Raw genomic sequence first — 6,683 nt, 5'->3', positions numbered from 1 at the left:
TTGTGAGTCACTTCTTCAGATGCAGCTAGAATGTTTCATGGTGGTGATAAAAGAGATTTTTTGGGGGGTGGGGGGATGCGGGTTTCCAAATGTTGAACATGAACATATGAATATATGAAGCTGCCTTCTACTGAATCAGACCCTGGGTCCATCAAAGTCAGTATTGTCTATTCAGACTGGCAGCGGCTCTCCAGGGTCCCAAGCTGAGGTTTTTCATGCCTACTTGCCTGGACCCTTTTTAGTTGGAGATGCCGGGGATTGAACCTGGGACCTTCTGCTTAGCAAGCAGATGCTCTACCACTGAGCCACCGTCCTTCCTCATGTTTAAGTCCATCCCTTTTTTCTCGAGTGTTGAGGCTCAAGTCTGTAGAAGCAAGCTTAAAACCTAAGCGCATGCTGGGTGGGGATATAGCATGGGAGCCCCACTCAGTCTTGGCCAATGAAGGGAGAGAGTCAGCCTAAAAGTGGGCACCTGGCACTGCCTGATCTCTACATGAAGCTCTAGGAGGCTAGCTGGAATGTCTGAGGGCTCCGCTGACACCTTCTTTGTGGTGTTGGCCCAGTGCAAGCACTGCTGTGCACTATGGAGAATACTCCTGAGGTGCATGGCACCATGAAGGCAGGGAAGCGAGAGTCGCTGGTGTTCAAACCTATAAAGAGGAGGTCATCATGTGCAAGAGCAACAAGATGAGCCTAAAATGAGAGACAAAAGGAAGGGCAGACAGTGAACATAAGAACATAAGAGAAGCCATGTTGGATCAGGCCAACGGCCCATCCAGTCCAACACTCTGTGTCACACAGTGGCCAGTAATTTATATATATATATATATACACACTGTGGCTAATAGCCACTGATGGACCTCTGCCCCATATTTTTATCGAACCCCCTCTTGAAGCTGGCTATGCCTGTAGCCACCACCACCTCCTGTGGCAGTGAATTCCGCATGTTAATCACCACAAGAATGGCATGTAGAGGGATTGTCAGCATTGCAAGAATTTTCCCACTGAAACAAATGCAAGCTATAGGCTGCGATCACACACACACTAAATAATGCACTTTCAATCTACTTTCAATGCACTTTCCAACTGGATTTTGACAGTTTACCCAGTAAAGTGCGGGAGTAGTTTTGTGTTGCTGCTGTGCAGGAGAGAGTCACGGTGGAATAGGTTTTCCTCTGTGATCTGACGCTTCCTCGTGGCTCTTGCTAACACAGTACTTGCACGAACTCCACTCTTTTCATTTCTTCCGTCCCCTGTTGGGAAATCACCACATGGGCCCAGCTCCTGGACCCTGTTCTATAATATATGTGTAGATCAAATTGTGTGTGCTTTTGCCAGCTGTACTTTGTAAAAAGACATAAAGTGAGTTGTAAATATTATAGTGAAGCAGCTGCTCTGCTGAATCTATGATTTTATTCCGTACTGGGGAAGAATGGGACCAGCTGATAAAGATTTTTTGTGCAGAAAAACAACACAGAGAACAAACACGATTGAGATTTTTGAGTCCTGTCAGGAAACAGAAAGAGGTGGAGAATTGTGGCAGGGCAAGCAGCTGTGCAGCCGTGCTCGAAAGGGGCAGCCAGGTCCTTAGAGCCACCATGTTGGCATGCTGCTGATACCAGGACAATGCCAGATGAGCAAAGGCCAAAGTTTGGGGAAGGAACTCAGCAGGGATATGATGCCATACAATCCACCCTCCAAAGCTGCCATTATCACCAGGAGAACTGACCTCTGTAGTCTGGAGATCAGTTGTAATTCTGGGACAATTCCAGCCTCCACTGGAAGGTTGGAAACCCTATACCATAGATTCTGGGTGAATGAATGGGCAAACCTAAGGAAGAAGAAGACTGAAGATTTATAACCCACCCTTCTCTTTGAATCATAGACTCAGAGCGGCTTACGATCTCCTTTATCTTCTTCCCCCGCAACAGACACCCTGTGAGGTGGGTGGGGCTGAGAGAGCTCTCCCAGCAGCTGCCCTTTCAAGGACAACCTCTGCCAGAGCTATGGCTGACCCAAGGCCATTCCAGCAGCTGCAAGCGGAGGAGTGGGGAATCAAACGCGGTTCTCCCAGATAAGAGTCTGCGCACTTAACCTCTACATCAAACTGGCTCTCCAAGCTAGGTGGTATCGCATGCTCCTCTGGCAAGAAAGAAAACCATAGGATTCTTTTAAAAAAAACCCTAAGGAACTGAAAGCAGGGGAGCCCTTAGCAGCCCCACTGGCAAGCTACCACTCTTGGAGAGGCCTGGCACTGTTGCCTCCCTGTTTGCCAGAGTGGAGGAAGGCCAGGTTAGGGCTGCCAACCCCCCCCCCCCCGGTCTGGGCAGGGAATCTCCCGCCTGGGAGGTTCTCAACCCGCCGGCCCACATTGGGTCAGTGGGTGGAAACTCCCCCTGCATCACTGGCGCAATTATGTTACCCAGACAGTTGGGAGGTAAAACTCTATGGTACAATAGGTACCATGTTTTAACCTCCCAAATAGCTAGAGCGTCCAGGAAAACCATACAGTTTTCTCGGAAATGCCTAGAGCAGTCCTGCACGGGCACTGCCATTTTGATGATGTCACTTCTGGGTGATGTGATTTCATAGCGTGGCGCTTACACGAATTTCCCCCACTGGGGGATGAAGAGAACTTGGCAACCCTAGGCCAGGTGCTCCACTCTTCCCTGCTCTGCCCCATGACTGAGGCAACATCCAAACTCCTACTTGGGAAATGGGCTGGGACCTGTTGTGTGAAATCATTCTTCTGTGGTTGGTTGAACAATCATGGCTGCCCGCATGGTGGGAGATAGGTGGAATAAAAGATAAAATTGATGGAATGAGCCAACTAGGGTTGCCAGGTGCCTCTTGGCAATTGCAAGGAATAGCGGGCATAGGGTTGCCAGATTCAGCTTGCGTTTGTAGCCTGGGGAAGACAGGGACCTCAGTGGTGCACAATGCCACAGTCTACCCTTCGGAGCATCCCTTTTATCCAGGGGAACTGACCTCTGTAGTCTGAAGATGGGGCTCCCGAATAATGGTGGGAAAGGGGGTTTAAAAGGGAAAAGGAAGCCACTTACCTCCTTTCCTGCTGTTTTTGGGTAGCCCAGCTAGGCCCCACCTACCTTGTTTGGGAGGAAGGAGGGAAAACTTGCAGTTCTCTCAATGGAATTACAAATTGCAGTGCTGTCTGTTCGTTCACAAGACAGTGCTGTTTTTCTTTTAATGTTCTGTGCATGGGCAGAGAGCATATGGAGTCCTGCTGCCTAGTGGCTAGGCATTACTGGCTGGCTGCTTGGCTGAGATACTGTGTAGCTGCTGGCCGCTGGCTGGCTTCAGCTGCTGCTGCTCTGTACCTTGGCCTGCCTGGCTGTGTGGACCATGGCGGACTGGACTCCTGGACAGTGAAGTCTGAAGACATCATCGGGTGTGTTATGGGGAAATATTTCTTTTTTTTAGAAAAGGGAGGGGATTAAGGAGTAAAAGGGCTTTTTAAAAGTGTCGCTTTACTTATCCTGTTTAGGGTGAGTGGGTGACTTGCTTGGGATGGGCTAGGTAGGGTTCTGTTGGGGTGGGGAGTTGGATGACTCTCTTCAAGTTCTAAAAGTTTTAAAATATTGTTTTTCTTTCTAGCATTGGAAATATTATTGTTGGATTGTTGTTATTCCTTTTAGTTGTTGGATGGGGGGGACTGTTGTTGTTCACTGTTGTTAATTGTTTGCGCAGTTATAGGGTTGCCAAGTTCAATTCAAGAAATATCTGGGGACTTTGGGGGTGGAGCCAGGAGACTTTGGGGGTGGAGCCAGGAGCAAGGCTGTGACAAGCATAATTGAACTTCAAAGGGAATTTTGGCCATCACATTTCAAGGGACTGCACATCTTTTAAATGCCTTCCTTCCATACGAAATAATGAAGGATAGGGGCACCTTCTTTGGGGGCTCATAGAATTGGACCCGCTAGTCCAATCTTTTTGAAACTTAGGGAGTATTTTGGGGAGAGCCACTGGATACTATACTGAAAATTTGGTGCCTCTACCTCAAAAAACAGGGCCCCCTGAGCCCCAGATACCCGTGGATAAATTCTCTATTATTTTCTATGGGAATAAGTCTCCATAGGGAATCATGAGTACCCAGCAGACATTTCCCTCCCCTCCCCCCGCTTTCTGATTACCCTGAAGCGGGGGGAGGGCCTCCAAACCGGGGGATCCCCTGCCCCCACCTGGAGATTGGCAACCCTACGCAGTTAAGAGTTTTGTTCACAGCCTGTGGTAGTGATTTTAAAATTCAGTTTTGATTCTTTGGTTTTTGATATTTCGTACTAGTTGACTGTTGTTTCCTTTGGTGTTTGGTTCTCTTGTTGGCTTGGTGGGGGGCAGCTGCTGGAGTATGGATTGTGTTGTGGGTCTGCTTGCTTTCCTTGCTACTTGCTAGTGCTGTTGTGGTTTGTTTTTGTCGTGGTTGCACAGTGTTGTATGATTTCTGAAAGTTTTGGTTTTTTAAGTGGGAAAATTGACAGATTGCTTTTTTCCCATTACAGGAAACAATGATGGGATGGGATCCTTTGGTCCACACTTTTTGAAACTTGGGGGTTCTCTGAGAGAGAGGCTCCTACAGCTACACTACAAATTTGGTGCCTCTCCCTCAAACCCCTGCCCCTCCAGCCCTCAGATATTACACTCTATGTCAGGGGTGCCAAACATGTGGCCTGGGGGCCAAATCAGGCCCCTGGAGAGCTCCTATCAGGCCCACAAGCAAGTCTGCTTCTTTCTCCCTCTCTCTTGCTTCCTTCAGCTATCAGGGACTGTGAAATAAAATATTGCAAGAGTGCTAATCTTTTAAGCATGTTTTATTTAAAGTTTTTTTAAAAAAATTTTGATTGTGTTTGTCTGCGTCCTTTATAAAGTTTATGTCTCCACTACCTGACATTACATTTTATTTATTTATTTGTTTATATTTCTATCTCACCCTCCCTGCGAGCAGGCTTATGTCACACATGGCCCAGCCCAACAAGGTCTCATTTATGTCAGATCCGGCCCTCATAATAAATGAGTTTGACACCCCTGCTCTATATTTTGCCATTGATTTCAATGGCCTATAGGGTATAATGGAACAATATATTCAGAAATAGCCCCAAATCTCCCAAATCAGATTTGGGCACCAAACCTGATATTTGGGGATATTCAGCCCCCTCTATATTTTTGTCCTGAATCCAAATTTTACCCAATTTTTTTGTACATCCCTAGAAAAGGATCTCTTTGTGACCTCACCACTGACTGCACATCTCCAAATTTTTCTGTTGTTTTACTTGCAACCAACACAGCTATTCTGGAATATTCTAGGGAGAAAGAGAGATTTCCTGGGGCTGTTATTCAATTTCATGTCACCTTCTTAATTTCACTTCTCTCCCACTGGAGGCCCAAGGCAGCTTGCAAGATTATTCTTTCTTCCCTCCTCCATTTTATCCTCACAACAACCCTATGAGGTGGGCTAGATTGAGAGAGAGAGAGAGTTTGGCCCAAGATCTGGTGAACTTCTGTGGCAGAGTGGAGATTCAAAGCTGGGTCTCCCAGATCCCAGTCTGACACTTTCATCTCTTTACCATACTGCGTCTCAAGTTCACTGAGAACTATTTTCTTGAATATCTCCTGTTGGTAAACCTGAGGCAGGACTGGACATCCAACACCTGCAGAATATCTACACTTTCCACCACACAAACACCCAAAGGGGAGTCTGACTGGGAATGATGTTGCTTGGAGGAGCCCAGTGAGTGCAAAGGATCTCTATCCTATGGGCCTGATCTAAGTGGTATGCCTGGGAGAAGACAGAGCAGAGCCCATGACAAAAGGAATGACGTTTCTTAATCATTGTGGTATTACTTCAGTGGGTCTTTGCTAGCAAATGGCTCTGTCCAGTTGAGGAAGGGGGCAGATGTAGGACTGACAACTCCAGGTTCTGGAAATTTGGAGGTGGAGCTTGGGGAGCGACCACCTCAGCAGGGTATAACACCATGGAGTTCACCCTCCAAAGCAGCCTTTTTTCTCCAGGGGGACTGATCTCTGCACCCTGGAGATCTGATGTAGTTCTGGAAGTGGAGGAATTGTGGCTTAGTGGAAGAACCTTTGTTTTGCATATGGAAGGTAAGAACATAAGAGAAGCCATGTTGTATCAGACCAATGGCCCATCTCCAGCTTCTCCGGTGAAAAGAATGAGGCAGCAGATGTTAAGAAAGACCTCAACTTGAGACCCTGGAGAGTTGCTGCCAGTCTGAGTTGACAGTAGTGACCCTGATGGATTGAGGGTCTGATTCAGTATAAGGCAGTTTCATGTGTGTGGAAGATCTCCAGGCCCACCAGTATGTGGAAGAGCTCCAGGCCCACCTTTCTGTATGAGTCTACATGGGTAGGAACAGCAGCTAAGATTCTGGCAGAAACAGAAGCAGATACTGCTGGGAGGTGGCAGAAACATTTTGGGGGTCCAGGGTTTGTCTCTGCCTCTCTGTCTCCAGGATCTGATGCAGGCAATAGGACTGCTGGCCCGGAGGAGTGTAACCCACCCCCACCCATCAGGACTGGATCTAATTGTTTTTTGAGGTTTTTTTGGTTTTTTTTTTTTGCAAAATTAAAAAAAAAAAAACGACGTCCCCTTATGGGCCCATTCTAGCTTATGGGCCCATAGAATAGAATGGACTCCATACCCAATTTGG

General features: G+C 47.3%; 1 non-coding gene across 1 annotated transcript; it reads right to left on the bottom strand.

Annotated features, from left to right (window-relative positions):
- Positions 1 to 243: 243 nt before the first annotated feature.
- Positions 244 to 310, bottom strand: TRNAS-GCU (transfer RNA serine (anticodon GCU)). The gene has a single exon. It is a non-coding gene; the product is annotated as a tRNA-Ser (tRNA).
- Between the last annotated feature and the right edge of the window lie 6,373 nt (positions 311 to 6,683).

Source organism: Heteronotia binoei, chromosome 14, assembly GCF_032191835.1.
Source record: "Heteronotia binoei isolate CCM8104 ecotype False Entrance Well chromosome 14, APGP_CSIRO_Hbin_v1, whole genome shotgun sequence".
NCBI lineage: Eukaryota > Metazoa > Chordata > Lepidosauria > Squamata > Gekkonidae > Heteronotia > Heteronotia binoei.
This window is presented reverse-complemented; position numbering and strand designations above follow the sequence as displayed.